Source organism: Simochromis diagramma, unplaced genomic scaffold (assembly GCF_900408965.1).
Source record: "Simochromis diagramma unplaced genomic scaffold, fSimDia1.1 OVJJ01000304.1, whole genome shotgun sequence".
Lineage (NCBI taxonomy): Eukaryota > Metazoa > Chordata > Actinopteri > Cichliformes > Cichlidae > Simochromis > Simochromis diagramma.
The window spans coordinates 9,973,035-9,989,718 of NW_024387030.1; the positions used below are offsets into that span (position 1 = coordinate 9,973,035).

Genomic DNA, 16,684 nt, shown 5'->3' on the forward strand with positions numbered 1-16,684 from the left:
CAAAAGTAAAAGCCAACCAGAGAAGAAGAGGGGAAAGGGCAGAAAGGAGGGGGAAAAGGCTGAAAATAGTCCAGCAGTCTGAGTCTGCATACATCAATGCCACAATGACGAAAGCTCCAAAAAGAAGCAGACTTGTTAATAGATGGATGGCTGGAAGAATATTAGGAGGGATGCCTTGAGGGGAAGAAACGCATCTTAGCAGTTTTAAATATTGCGGGTGAAAGCAAAAGAACAAACTCAGGAGGAACGTCATGTGACACCAAGCAAGGGAAGCAAAGGTCATACACATCAAATTGTGACAACTTAATTACCTTTTCCATTCAGCAACTTATTTCAGAACTTTCTAAAGGCACAAAAAAGTATCTAAACATCTAAAAACAAGACAAAATAGCAAAGGATAGGAGAGGGTAGGAGACACAGAAGAGGGGATAAGTATGTAACAACCCGCCTGTCTGTCTGAACATTCCTCTCTCGGAGAACATGTATATTTTCTGATCACAAGAAAAATAATCCGCAAGAGGAATTTTATTTTGAGAGCCGCCCCGTAGATCCAAGGCCTACAGCAGGCCAGGGAGTAGTGTGTGAAAGCGAGTGTGATGGCGAGACTGTACATGTTCCCCTCACACGCTCAGTCACGATTTAAGTGTTAAATAGTGAAAACACCGCATGTATCACCGGGCAGATCGCTTGCAAAGGAAGAACATTTGAGGATCCACACTGCTCAAGTCACACATGATCACATGAACAAAACTTCACAACCTCTCCCGACACACATACACACAAGATATATGAGGTTACACTTCAGCCAAAATTGATTTCTGAGTTCTTCTTTTGAAGACGTTGATACCGCTATCACTCATCCAAAGTCCATTTGTTTTAACCGCAGTCATCTCATGTGTGACTGTAAGGAATCTGACACTAAAATATAGTTGGCAAGCAAAAGCAGGCAGCTACATATTTTAAACTAGACTGCGAAGCATTTAAGTAGTTTTACATTTTAATAAGTAAGCAATTTTGCACTTTAGCTAAAATAAGTAGATCGATACCAATCTAATGTATCTTTAAGCCTACAGCTGCTAGCCAATCAGAGCTGGGGAAGCACAAAGGCTGGAAACAGGAGGAAACAGCTGACCTGGCTCTGCCCAAATGTGACAAAATTAGTAATTAACAAGTGATATCTTGTTTGTTCAATCTGTAGTGAAACAAAAAGGTAGAGAGCGAGACACAGGGAGTGGTTCCATTTCAAACTGTTAGGTCCAAATTAGAGAAAAAGGGATATCGTAAGCAGCAAAGTGCAGTATTATAGGCAATCATCTGTGAATACCCCAGAGTAAAGTAAAAGTAAAAGCATAACTGATGAAGTCTGATTATGATGCAGAGCAACCAATGAACCTTGGTACAGATTCTTCAGCTTGCTGGGACTCTAAAGCTGGAAGGATGTTAACACCTTTCCTCTGAAGAACATTTTCCCCACATTTGTGTTAGCACACATTCGACTGGGTTCATATCGAACAATAAAAAACAACAAATTTTGCATTTTTTCACACTGAAAACGAACACTTCGTGTTTTTCCTTCATCACATTTCTGCCGTGGAGATTCCCAATTCCAGATTTAACGACTGAGATCAAAACAAAAGACACCCGGCACACCAAAGAAAAACGACAAGACGGCACACGCATTCGTTAGTGTCTCTCGGGGCCTCGCCCTAATGTGGCGGCACCTGTATGAGGACAAATAATTACTGGATATTACAAGTTATTCACTCTCTTGTGAGTTTAATCCACAGTCCTTAGCTTGTGTGAAGAGGAGTTATTATGAACTGAGAAAAAGATTTAATCACCTAAAAGTATTACCAAGTGGACATTTTGGCAACCGCAAATTAAAGTCAATAAAAGCTGCAGGTTAAGAATAAAGCTGTACACTCTTGACTCGTGACCTCACCGTGATCTGGACCGGTATCGCCATAGCAAAAGCCTACCAACCACCGTCACGTCAGTCAGCGGCCATTGACTGCAAATAACAGACTAAAATATTATGATTTCTGTAACTATAAGGCCACAGACAAGAGGTTGAAAGAGACATATTGCAGCTTTAAGCACATAAACACTTATTAAATTGTAGAGATGGTACCCAAAGCATACAAACCATACTGCTGGGTGAAGGACTTTGGTTCAACATTTAGCCTTTTATGGACATGATTGAGGTTACAGCGATGCTGGTTACTTAGACATCTGTGTTTGGTGTGTAGGTGGCATGAGGTGGTGTTTGCCCATCTTTTTTTACCACCTGCGTTGGTGGCTTTTAACCTTTAACTTGATCATTGCGAGGCAGTGTGCACCATCTTCCACCAGAAGCATCACGAGACTGAAACAGAGCATGATGTTCACCTTTCTTCTGTCCAGAGCTCTAGGAAGAAGAACATGTCTCGAATCCAGACTGCAATGGCTCCTGAAATATGCCAAATATGCCCCTGAACACACACCCCCCGCCCCCTTTTCCTGAGGACGTAAGCCTGTTTCATAGTCCACCCTCCTTCCCTGCTCGGCCCCCAACCCACAGCATTCCTGCGTTTTACAGAGCTCCGAACGCACACATTCTTATAATCACAGATGACCCACTCGCATAAAAAATGTTAAGGACATTAATAACACAAGTTTCCACCCAGCTGACCCAGACATGCCTTTTAAGGGTAAGCGGTTCAGATTTCTCTTTTCATTAACTTCCAAAAATACTCCTGGACCAGGCAGGGCAAGAAGGGGTGGGGGGGGGGGGGGGGGGGGGGAAATAAATAAATAAATAAATAAAAATAGGTAAGTAGGGGGTTCTCTCCCCTCTTCAGGAAAAAGAGAAGGAGAGAGTGAGTGAGACAAGATAACAATCGGAAGGAAAGTCAAAATATTGGCCAGTTAACGAGGAGAACAACTGAAAAAAATAAAAGTGCGTCTGAGGAATTTACTAGTTATGTCTTAACTTTAGCTCTCCCCTGTTAAAACGCCTCAGTCCCTTCCTCCAACTCCCTCCCACCCTCCCTCCCTCCGCTTCGCTGTGCTTCCTACACGCTTTTGAAGTCTGTTTCCTTTGCACTTCTTCCCTCTTTTCTTCCAGCATCGACAGGATAGCCATTTTTTTGAGGAGCCTGTACAGTGCAGGAACAGAACAGGCTCACAGGGGACTTTCTGTAAAAGAGCTTGTTGGAGGCTGAAACTGGAACGTAATCCCACGCAGGAACCAGTAGGAAAAGTAAAAATTACCCAGAGGCAAACCATTTCCCTGTCAGGTCAACCTGAAAGCATGTAAAAGGCAAAAACAGCAGCAGCACCACCACCACCACAGTGACCCACATTATCAGTGAATGTGGTCCAAACTCCAAGCCATGTGGGGCAGCCGGCTGATTAAACATTAGAGGACTTATCAAAAGGAAGATATCAAGATACATGAAAGGCCACAGCTCCTCTCCATGAGCTAAAATGCCATCATCTATGCATCTGCTAAACTTTCTCTGTCCTTTGGATGGTTGCAGGGGTGGAGTCTACTCCTAATATGCAGATATAGAACCACCCTTGCTCGCACACACCTACACCCATTTACCTAAAGATGCCTTCGGATGCTGGAGTAAGCCGGAGTATGCAGAGGTAACTCGTGCAGACACAGCACAGAGTGAAAACATGCCCGATCCATAGCTGGAGCAACACGCCAGGTCCCAAAATCTTCTTGCTGTGAGGCAACTGTGCTCACCAATACGTCAAAAAAAAAAAAAAAAATAGCCATTATGACACAACTTATCTTCAGTGTACCTGTGATAAGCAGCAACATGATTTATTGGTATTGTTTGCAAAAGATAGACAAGGAGCGAGATAGGAGACTTTAAAAAGCTGGCTTGCATTAGAAACCCGGCTCTGTTAAATCTGAAGACTAAACAAACTGCAGACTACCAAACGACTGTGGCCCTGGGAACAAAGGCCAAATGTAAAAATTTGTGAATCAGCATGAAGTTAACCACAAATAGATTACATTCCAGTTTGCAGTTATGGACTGGATGCTACATGCATCTTCTCATTTGGCGGACGGTTGAGAATCTTAAATGAGGACCAGATGAGGATTTGTGTTTCCCCTCCGTGGCTGCATGTGAAGAACGCTCACATGGTCAACATCAGGGCCGCTACTTGGTTTTGGGGATGAGCGTGAATGAATTAGGACACCTGAAATATGGCAGTGCGATTTAAAACTTGCGGATAATTCTTAAGAAAAAGTCTTTGAGTCTGTGAGAATAATGCATTTGTTATTGAGATTATACTGATCACAACCACGCCTTTTTGGTTGGTTAATATCTCAGCATAGCATGTTTTACTAAGGTGACTCTAGAAACTAGGTCAAAAAGGCAAGCATTATGGTGCAGCTCTCCAATAAGAGTGGAAAACAAGGAAATAGAAACGTGCCCTGCAAACTCAGACTTCGGGTTCAGCAAATGTTTGAAAAACTCTCCTTTTCCCCTCAAACTCGACGAATCACAGCTCTCTGGCAGCACTCACTGATGCATACATTTTATCTGGTTTAGCAATAAACCTGCTCAATCTGGCACATTTTCCCTTTCTTAACCCCCTGTTGCTGGAAAAACTTTCATAACCACCCAGTAACGCAACACAATCTTTTACAGGTCACTAAATACTTGATACGCTCCTTTGACCAATGGGTTAAATGAGTGGCAGGGCTAGATAATATTTGCTACAATGGATGGGAATCCCATAGTAGCTCCAAATTTTCCAGCTCTTTGGAACTGTATGTCTCGAAGCTTATCACTTCTATCTATAAATGCTTGCATGCTTCTTTGACATTTGCACGACCATACAGCTTCTGCACACCCGATTCACATCCAAGCCTTTGTCTACTGTTTCTACACTGTGGTCCGACGCGGTGATAAAAAAAAAAAAAATGTTTGTGCTGAGTCTGAATACCTGTACGGGCCTACTACTCATAATTCTGTTAAATAAAACGAGTTATGAGTAAAGAAATGGCCAAAAGTTGTTGTTTTCAGTTGTGATCAGACAAAGGATGGATAAATCCAAAGCATGAAAATAAAAGTCAAGCAGTTTTATTTTGAAATTAAAAAAAATTCCGAACCAATTTTGACATTCCACAAACAAATTCGTGCAGGATTGGTGGAGATTTTAATGTAAATCGTGACAAAATACAATCAAGATTTTAACCTTTAAATCGTGCATTAGCATGAAATTGTACTGCAGATGCTCCACAGTCACGTACACCTACAGCTGCAAACAAATGAGATAAGTGCAATATTGAAATCTCCCTAAGTGGCCATTCAACTACACGATAAAAAAGCCCTCGAGAGGAGTTGCGAGGCTGTTTGGCACACTATGAAAGACTAACAATGGAGATTCGTTTACACTTACACGCACACTAGAAGGGGTATCAGCAGAATCCATTCTTGTCTTGACATTCTTACAGAGTGAGAGCATGTATTAGTGTGTCACCATATGAGTTATTATCAAGTTGTGTGAACACTCAGGGCTAAAATGTACCTCTGGCTACTGCTCGCTGAGTGACTGACACTCTCAGCCTCTAGGATCTGATGACAGCACTAAGCAAAAGTACCTTCAAATGCAGAAATACCTGCGTAGGCTCACATAAAGTGAGCCCATGAATAAACAGAGTTTTACAAAGTTTGAACTCCAGCTGGAATCACAGAGCTCTGCCCTGTTTCAGGCCTGTCACTGCTGATCAAAATCAACTGAAAATCAAAAAAAGCAAACCAAGATCAAAATAATTCAGCACCTGGAAAAAGACAAGTTATGTTTGGTTTATAACTTCTGCTTTTAGTTCATCGTTTTCATTTTCCCCCCATTTTCCCCCTATTCATTCACTGTTCAAACAGTTAAAGACAGAACTGCACACAGAAACATGTGTAAACATCTGCGGTATCCGCAGCTTGTTTTTTATTTTTATAATTAAATAATAATTTAAGACTGAAACCTTTCAGTTAATGAATTCTTAATGTGCACTCTGATGTTTATGATCATAAAAGGGGAATAAACAACGCAGGTTTTCCACAAAGGAAATCCTGGAAGCTGAGCGTGTTTTATCATTTATGCTTTAAAAATAAATGACACCGTCAACTGTCAGATTAGCTGCATGTTGATCTTCTCAGATGACTAACTAACTGATTGATTCACTACTCCTTTCAGCTCTTTCTACTTTAAACACATACACACACACGAAGACACACGACATGTACAATGTCCAGTCAAAGCCTCAAGCTGCCGTCATCGTGGCACTAAGCCATCTTCCTACAAGTCTGCTTATACACAGACAGCAGCTCCAGCTGGCCTGCATATTATCAGCAGCAGCCCTTGTCCCGGATACGGAGTCATTTATTGCATTATCACAAAACACACACATTCATAAAATGTTATGCGCTCACAGGATGAGTGTGGGCTTCAACAGAAGGCGCTCAGAGATCATGATTCATTTCCACTACTTCAAGTAGGCCCCTGGTAGGTTCGTAACAACATCACTTTGCATCCTGCGCTGCTCTATTCCTGGGTGAGAGGGTTACTGAGGGTGAAAGAGAGAGTCTACCTCTAAGAATAACCAACACCATCCGGTCCCAATTCTAGACGAGCTATCTATTACAGCATATTAGGATGTATAGGTTATGCTGCTCGTGTGGGTGCTGACTCTCCCATTTATACCTTTGAGGACTCCTAGAAATGCACCGCTTTCCATTAATCTGATCATATCAGGTTCATACAACTTTGCAAAGCTTCAGACCGCAATCTGACCAGGTCAGACTAACGTAGCTGCACGTGTCCGACCTGCAAGTAATCTGTGGCTCTCTCTGTGTCTGAATGAAGCCACGAGGAACATTAATGTTAAAAGCGTCATGCACTTGCAACGCATGACGTCAGTGTCAATGTCGTGTAATTCCACACTGATGTGTGATCGCGCAACACTCACAGGAGGGAGTGTGTATAAAGCCTGATGTCTGGAGTGGCAGTAATATTACCGTCGACAGGCTTGGGTTTGACATTCCCGGTGGTTTGATTTTCCCAGGCAGAAAACCTCAATATTTTAATTTAATCCCCAGAGCATTTATTTAGCCACTCCGTAATCCACAGGTCCAGTGCTTAGTCTGATAATTACCCTTATTGGACACCCATAATGATTAGTTTTTGGTTTCACCCAAAGCAGTGCAGGCAGTTTCATAGGGCGGTCGCAGCGCTTTGCGGAGTGGAAAACCAATCATGCGTGCTATAGCTCAGGTCATAAAAGAGGAGAAAGAGGTATATGATTATTACTGCGAATGGCAGGCGACAATCCCAGGAGGAAAAAAAATAAAAAAATAAAAATAAAAAAAAGTGCTGCAAACTCTTTGTGCAACTTTTCACTTCTTGCAATCTTCATTGTAAAGATCGCAGAACAGGTGCTAGTAGTGCTGACACTTCTGCTGTGTCAACATTAACAACTATCATTGTGCTGAGCAGTGGTGTCAAAGAGAGAAGGTCAAAGAGGGCATCTGCTGTGAAATATCCCCCCCCCCCTGCAAGAGCCAACTGAACCAAACCAAACTTTGAGCGCATTTTCCGGGGAATGGACGCGCCAGAGATCAGACATTAATCAGGGGAAATTTAGACATCTTACTCCTCACTTCGCTGTTACTCTCATTTGATTTTCCCCCTTTACATTTCCACCCCAACATTTCCAAACTGACAGCATAAACTGCCAACATTCCCTCCACATGCGGTTTAATAATCCCACCCAGAAGTACCAAAATAAGCCCTTTTTGCACATCTACCACTGTGACAAGCTTCCCTGCAAGTGCCTGTCCGAGCTGGTAGCTCAGCTGGTATGTTCTACAGCTGGCTGGGAGGACGAGCCTTACTGGAAATTCATCAGGGATTTTTTTTTTTGTCTCCTTCATGTCTCAAACAGGTCAAGGCAGGTCCCCTCCATCCCCTCCCTTCTCTTTATGAGCCCCACCTGGCAGATTAGTATTCCACCACCACAAGTACCTTTTCTGCTGTTTACACATGCGCACACATTCATCTGTCACCGTTCTGGTGATGGAATACAGGACACACACTGTTCAGACTACGCCCCTACCACCACCAGCACCACATTGTTTTCACACGTGTAGGCCGATACTCAAACAGAATAAGGATGTATTGTCATGTTAGTACCTTTAACAAAACATCCGAGGGCAGCAGGACATTGCAGTTGTTTTAGTTTTCCTTTAACGTGGCAATTTCAGTTATATTAGTTGATGGAAATGCCTGATTTTGTATTTGCATTCCAGTCTAAGAAAGGCCCAGACAATTGGGTAAAAACTGTTATCAGTCAGTATTGGTCTTGTTGAGTAATACTAGATAGTTTTGCCAAAAAACAGTCATGTATATATTCATATTTTTATGTTTCCCTGAGACAAAAAGAGAAAAGACACTCAGATTGGACCAGAATTTCAAGCAAATGTCTATAATTTAAATAGGTTATATGTTTCTTATAGGCTAGATTGTCCACTGTTTAAACAGCTGTGAAATGGATCAATTAACTCTATTCTAACAAGGGAGTTTAAACTTTCCTTACCAACTTGAAAATAAGCTCATTCAGTAGGTGGTCTGTGTGCACCATAGGCTGGTCTATATGTGGCCCAAGGATGGCTTTGAGCCCAGTTTGTGGTTTTTTAGTATGTAGCTTACAACTGAGCGTAGGCACTATATATATTGTTTGCATGGCACTCAACAATCACATATCATCATATTGTTCAGTATAAAAACCTTCCGATATGGCAGCAGAGTCCAGACCATCGTATATTCACAGCACTGTGCAGCAGAGTACTCACAGCTGAGCAGACTGCCATGCAAAGTTAAGACATGTTTTCGGCTATGTATTTCACAACTAGTTTGTGTAATGCATTGCTTCAAAGATAATAAACAATGACCACATCACATCCCCTTGTCAACACAACTCCAACATGGGGCAGTGTTTATATCACAATTATTTACTCCCTACACTCTGAAAAGTCTGAGTACATGCAACACACACACACACACACACACACACACACACACACACAATGTCAAGAACACGTCCAAGCAGCCTCCACACTTCTACTCCATGTTCCTACAGCCCGGGCAGTCAGTCTGAAAGGACTGACGTTACTATGTGCGTAAAGCAGTAAAAAAAAAAAACGTATCGAGTGCAGAAGCAGATAAATGCAACCTCATAACAAAAATGCCAAGTGTTACCAAAAGAAGATATGAACGGTTTATGTGCGGCAACATTTTAACCACCTGAGGTTTCCCTGCAGAGCTGGATGCTTCAATTTGGCTTAAGAACGACGACGAGAAGGAGGAGGAGGTGGAGGGCTGAAAAACTTGCCGCAGTTCAGACTTCTGCAGTCCGGACTCCTCGAGTCTCAACAAGCCGCTGTGTGAATCCCCAAATATACACTCCGCTTCTTCCTCCAACCCCAAACACAGAATAAAGACTCAAATTTACCTCAGCAGTTCCACCGCCGGGTCCGGAAAACGCAACGGTAAATCCACAACTTCACGCGGGCTGAGCTCGTGCGGACGGTAGGGCTCGCTGCAGCCGACACGGCCGGGACAAGTTCATCCACATATTCTCATTCAAGACCAGAGAGTTGGAGGCGATAGGGGGGGAACCGCTTTCTGCTTTCCCTCAGTCGCTTTCGCTGGTCCTTTCCTCTCGGATATTCCCCTCCCTGGTCCTTTTGAGATCAAACCATCACATTCCACCGCGTCCTTAACAATGAAAAAAGGTGGGTTTTCCTTTTCTGTTGCCGGAGGACCCACCCCTCGGGATGACTCTGCCCGGTCTGACCGCAAAGAGAACGCCCTTCCCGGCGTCAAGGTCCCGCCTCTCTCTCTCTCTCTCTCTCCCACAGAACATACACAAGCCAGGCCGGTGAGGAGGAATGAATCCGAGCTGGATCCTGCATAGATGCAGGCTACTGCTTGTCTCTGAGCAAACGTATCATAAAAACCAGTTGTCTGTGAACGCTGCATGAACTATTGTTTTATGGCATTTATACCATTTGCAATAGAAGTGACAGAAAAGTCACGGGCTCAGCAGCACCTGTAGCATCCCACAACACTTTCAAAGATCATATCCATATAATTAGGATCCCCCCAAGAAAGTACTGATTACCACAAAAAATATTGGGGCTATAATATAGATGAAATGTCCAAACACTATAAGCTTGTTGGGTTCTATCAAATGTCTCTAAATATGTATGGACTAACCATTATACAAAACCAGTCAAGACCACAGTCTTCCCTTACGGGAATAATTAGTATGAGTTCACCTCTCTATTCCCTCTCTTTCAGCTCTCAAAATATGGTTGTTTAATACGCTGGTGCCACTTGAATGAATACTATAGCATTGTTGTTTGTTGTGCTTTCTTTTTTCCCCATGTGTAACTGTTTGCCAATAGTAATGACTTGTCACAGCCGTCTAGACAAATACACACAAACTAGTCCTGGTTTTCCCCAGAAAGTTTTGGAACAGAGGTGTATTGTTCGCTCTGTTTCTGCAGCACGGCCATGAATTCTCCACTGGGTGTTTATTATCTTTTAGTTGCATGACACTGGAAGGCTGCAAGATGATAAAATATGAATAAAATGTGATAGGCAGCCAGCCAATTAGGTGACGTCATGCCCACACAAACACTCACTCACATTAAGGAGATTGTTTTTGTGTTCCTTAAACAGTTTTGCATAATTCCCAAGAAGCGTAGCTTTATTTGACAGCACGTGATAACACTATTAAAACAAAACCCATGCTTCTTTCGTTGGTTGTGCTGTTTCCCACTCGTTTAACATACCTCTGTCTCAGAAGTCATTCTAGTCATGTAACTTGACACAATGGGCTAAGAGAGATGTAAATAATGTTTTCACTCTCGGCTGGTGGGGAAAGATACCAGAGATACCAAGGAATCAAAGAGAAATTAAACCCTTTCAGATGATGCTGAAATCCAGAGGCATAGCTGGGCATGCCTGAATGCCACTGCGTGAGAAGCCAACCACAGGTGTACCTGAATATGCATGAGCGCCTATGCATTTTTTATACACTTGATAGGTGTTTGCATATATATATATATATCAATATACTTGTCTTCTTCAAAGACAGATAACACAGTATGATAAAAACCTGTAGGATATGGTTTTATTTCTGACTTTCAAGAGCTACTGCTCTGCTGTGCGCATTAAAATAACCATTGATCTTTAAAAACAATCCATCAAGGCAATAGAAACTGAGATGACATGTAAGTAAATGGAAAACGGCTCGTTTTATAAGCATGAGTATCGGTCATGTTTCATCCATCTTGAGAGGATTGGCTCATGCACAGACAAGCTTCTGTCATTTTGGGAATTTGCCTTAATATATCAAGTGATATAAATGTGAATGCATTGCACAGACTGCGATCTAATGCATAAGGACAGGGTTACAGGGGAATGTAATCCCCTACACCGCATGACTCTAGCACGCAGACACAAGCTGATTCAGGAAGAGCAGGTTTCTAGCCAACATCCTTCCTAAACACAAACACCCTTCAACAGCCAGAAACTTTTTTGTTCCAGTAAGAAGTTATGGGTGAACAGCAAAATTTGAAATCGAGTCAAGTAAAGAAAACAAAAAACAAAAGAAAAAGGTTCCCAAGCAGACGCCGGCATTGTTTTGCTGTTTGTGATTCCCATGTTAGGCATTTTATCTTAACTAGAGTAGCTTGCAGCAGTTGCAACAGCAGATAATCTCTGATAATCCCATGTAGCACACTAAAAATTACAAGCAACCAGTAGCAAGGAGTGTGAGGGTTAGGCCAATAGTCAACCCATGATATGCATTTGACTACAAAACAAGCATGAAAGAAATTAAATGAGAGCAAAGTGGAATCTCCTGCCTAAGCAAATATGGCTTATGGTGGAGCTTTCCTGCTTTATATCCTTTTTATAGTGAGGATAAGGATTAATGTGCTTAATTCACTGTCCTCTCAGGGTGGGTTATAGCCAGTATAAACAGATGTAACCCTGATGGATCAAAATGTGGGGCAGCTTGTCATGTAGAAAAACACTAATCGACTGCCATCAAGCAACCGTTGTGTTTGAAGGGGCCATATTCAAGACGGCATTCCCTCATTGTAATAATAATAATAATAATAATAATAATAATAATAATAATAATAATAATAATAATAATGTGTGGCTTGCAGTTGCTTAAACAGTCTTTTCCACTTAAAGCAATAAGAGTTAACATCTAACGGCTCTTATTAAGTTCTGATATTTGAAGTCTTAATTTGGAAATACTCAGAATGTCTCATGGGAGAGGAGCGAGAGGGCGAGCGCTCCAAATCCTTTGATACTTAAAAAAAGTCATGTCCTACTGTCAGGTCTTATATCATCTGGAAGTACAGATGCCTCAGTCTGTCTTGTTCACCCTCCCATGGCCCTCTCTTTCTCACTGCAGGGGGACATTCCTCAATCCTCAGCCTCTGGCATGCAGTAAATCTGCCTGAGAGAGACCTACTCTCTCAAGCCTGCCAAAAACAATCTGCTAGGAAAGACGTGCGGCTATTTATCAAAACCCAACCTCATGTTTGCCTTTTGTTCTCCTGACAAGCGCACAGAGCCATCAGGAATAAAATATCTTGTGTAAAATAGAAGTCTTTCTTGTCTGCCAGAGGAGAACTACCTCAAGGTCGAGCTGTGGTGACGGAGCCACTGTGAAAAAGGTGTTAATTGGGACGGGAGGAGCCTCACACAGGCTGCGCCCTCCTTTATTTAAAACCGACTTTTGAGTGCATAGATCTTACAGGTGGAAAGTAGCCGTAGCTGGCAGCGTTCCTAAAATTTGTCTTTGCACACCTGGAGCTTGGGATGAAGGATTCCTTAGACTGACCTGTGTAGTAGTGCAGAACATCAGGGGTCACCTGCATGAATCTGTGTTGGACTCTTTTTGATTTTTCCTGGTTGTTTAAAGGCCGTGCAGAGAACACTATATGAGAAAAGGAATCAGGGCCTGCAGTTAACGGACAGTGTAAAGTCTGTGAAATAATTTGTGAACTTTTGTAGGACATGGGCATGAACCATGCCACACCCAGCATTTACCTCCTAAGCTAGTGTGCACATGCAATGTGTGTACAGTATATTCATGAATTAGGAAACACAAAAGCCAAATACAGTAAAAACAAAGAAAAGCAACACAGAACAGTGCAACTACTGTGTACTGAAGTGCCATAAAACAAGAAGCAGCAGATTATTCATGACAGTTTGAGTTTAAAATGATCCAAAACGGGGTTCTGGGCTTCATTTGTGTAAGTAAGGAATTCCACATGTCGACGCTCCGAACAGAAATTACGATTTCCACAATGGCACCCATAGATGCTGCACATGTTACTGAGATTTATACAAAAAGCTTTAAGAGGAAGCTCACTGCACACCCGGGGAGCCAAATTGTGCAAACATTTATATTATATTTTTATAGAATAGAATAGAATTCAACTTTATTGTCATTGCACATGCACAGGTACAGGGCAACGAAATGCAGTTTGCATCCATCCAGAAGTGCTTTAGTGATATAGATATATTACAATATATATTAGCAATAATATAGATATGTGAGTATATTACAGAAATGGGTCTATTATGGTATGTTATAATGTACACGGTATGAAGTATGTTGTGAATATTCTATAACTATAAGTATGTACAGGCTGTAGTGAGTACAAGCTATGTACAGGCTATGAACAGGATATAAATATGAAAAACTATACAGAATATGAAATAAATAACTTTACAGAATCTGAGATATACAGCTATACAGAAATGGGAACTATGCAAGTTGTAAACAGTTGTAGGATTAAAGATTATCGAATGTACAGAATGATTATTTACACAGAGCTATATAGTAGTGCAGTTAAGATAAGTGAGGGTGTAGATAGTTTCTACAGAGGCTATATAAAGTGCTAGTGGTTGTGAGTGGTGGTTCAGTCCATGTTATTATTGTGTGTTTGAGGGTACAGTTGTCCATTGTGGGTGTGTGTATGTTCAGTCCATGAGTTTAACGTGGGTCAGATGCTACTGAATATAATAAAATGTATATATATATAATATATATAGTTTTGGTCATATAATAAAATGACCAAAACTAAACACTGTCGTTGTGTGACCTTACTGACTTATTGTCCATAATTCTAATTGCCCATCTTTATAAGGGGCCCGATTTTTGCAGATGCTGCTTCCGACCAAGAAATAAAACAATAACTGAGAAGAAATGCAGTTAGCACCATTGTCTCACAGCAAGAAGCTTGGGGGCTAGTTCAAAGACATTCACATTTCAGCAATATTTGGCTCTAAATTGGCAACAGGTGTGAATGCTAGAGTGGATGGCTGCCTCTCTGTGTTAGCTCTATGAAAGCCTGGCGACCTGTCCAGGGTGTACTCCGCCTCTCACCCTATAACAGCTGGGATCCAACTTAACCACAACCCTAAATTGGATGGATGGATGGATGGAGAAATCATATTATCATCTAGTTTGCCTTTGCAACCTTACTCACCTTTTCGGCTTGTTTCTCAAATCTTAAGATGGGAATCTAAAAGAATAAATGGATATTAAACCTCTGAATTCTGTTCCATCCATTGTCCATTAATCTTTAGATCTGACTTACTGGCTTAGTTTGAGAACTGAGCTCTGGAAGAAAAACAAACTGATACCATTTTCTTACTGTTGAGCATGTTTTCAAACCATGCGCTGCCATGGACTGTAAATGATGGAGACATCTTTTATGTATTTTACTGGACTCCATTGTCCCAGTGCGCTGTGACTGTGGAGTCGATCTCTGCAGGACAAAGCCTTCAATATCACATTCACATAAATGCAACTCAGAGCTGCCACTTAACCCAGCCTGCATCATGTGTTTGGATTCTGGGAAGAAATCAGAGGACTCATAGCAAAAACCAACACAGGCAAGGGGACAAGATGAAATTCTCACTGAAAGGACCTCACTGGCTATTGTTTAAAATATATTCAAGAACATCACTTATCCACACTTTGAACCAAACCACATCTCATATAAACTGCTCTCCGTTTCATGACCGAGACAAATCTCAGTGACTTACTGTGGAATCTTTTTGAATCCACACCCAAACCATGAGCAACAAGTTGCATGTGAAAAGATTTTTACAGTTTATACCCCGCAATGGCACAGCATGTCTGGCAGTCATGAAGGGCACAACCACCAAAAAGCTCTGCTGTCTTGTTCCACTGCCAAGCCATAATTACAGCAATAAGGTTGGAGAGGCTCGTTAACCTTAATCTAGGAATTATACTGTGGCACCAGGGAAAGGAGGACGTGTTGTGTTGTGTTGTGTGCTTGTACATAGGACCTGGAATTAGACATTTACCACAGAGGGGGGCTGGTGCTGCTTTGAACTACACCGAGTGAGAGTTGTGGTTCATGCAGTTCACAGAGTGCCGTATAGATCCTGCTTGAAACTCTTACCTACTGTGCACTGTTTGAAATGGAGGGAAAAGTTCTTTTGTTAGTCTCTACCTCCATCGTGTGGTTTAAATGTAGCATTGCTCACTTATCTTATATACAATGTTTTGTTCATTAAGCCCCACTGACCTATGAATATCTCAAGGATAAAAAAAAAAAAAAAAGGCAGCTAGCTGAAGGAAAGAACAAGTGTTGTTTCTACACATAATAGACAACTTAGCAAAAAACAATTTTAGCAGCCAGTCGCAAAGACATGAATTGTTACCATTTCTTTTGTTGAATATATGCACCAACAAGGTGATTCCCACAGAGATGTTAGCTGAAAACTTTCAGCAGGCAGTCAAGAAAAAAAAAAAAAATTAGCTATTTTGCAAAGGTTAACTGACTATCATTTGACCATTTATTACTTGTAGTTGTTCTAAAGCTAAGGATTAAAGGCATGGACGGAGAGGTTGGTGTGGAAAATTGAGAAGTTTATCTTTTGTGCTTTCCAACTTTTAACATGATTCTGACATGATTCAGCACAATTATCAGTTTGCATGACAATTTGAAGATTCTAAAGAAGTACACACAAGGAAAACTAACTTTGGCTCCTCCCTTCTTCACAACAAATAGGCATTTTTGAGTTGGCACCAAAACGTAATAACTTTGATTTTGCTCATACACAATAAAATATGTGACATATCATTTCATGTATCATATCAGCATATCTCAGTCAAATGTTTACATACAGAAGATTAAATAACAGAAGCTGTTACGTCCCCACGTGAAAGCTAGGCGATGAGGGTGGGGGACAGTAACAGTTGGATCCGGGTGAAATGAAAAGAACGCCAGGCAGAGGTATGTCACACAAAACAAATCTTTATTATAATCAAATACCTCAATAACCATATAAATGGTAACGAAAAAAAGAGACAGCACCGCTGCTTTAATGATAAATCAGACAGGTCAACCCAAAGAGATAGTGACCACTTCAGCAACGAAAACAACTATAAGGCAGGCCAAACAAACTAATGGAGGCCGCCGTCCTTAAGGGAACCACTACTCAAAAAGAGCCACGCACAGCGGAGCTGGTCACGCACAGCAGAGCTGGTCACGCACAGCAGAGCTGGTCACGCACAGCAGAGCTGGTCACGCACAGCGGAGCTGGT

General features: G+C 41.7%; 1 protein-coding gene across 3 annotated transcripts in view; it reads right to left on the bottom strand.

Moving 5' to 3' along the window:
• The window catches only part of luzp1 (leucine zipper protein 1), a 50,258-nt gene extending 40,406 nt beyond the window's left edge, over positions 1–9,852 (bottom strand). For 2 of the 3 annotated variants that reach the window (XM_040042742.1, XM_040042743.1), the window contains exon 1: positions 9,515–9,852. The gene's annotated coding sequence lies outside the window, so the exon portion shown is untranslated. Of the gene's footprint in view, positions 1–9,306 lie in introns of all 3 variants that reach the window. The other variant, XM_040042744.1, reaches the window with a different exon arrangement.
• Between the last annotated feature and the right edge of the window lie 6,832 nt (positions 9,853–16,684).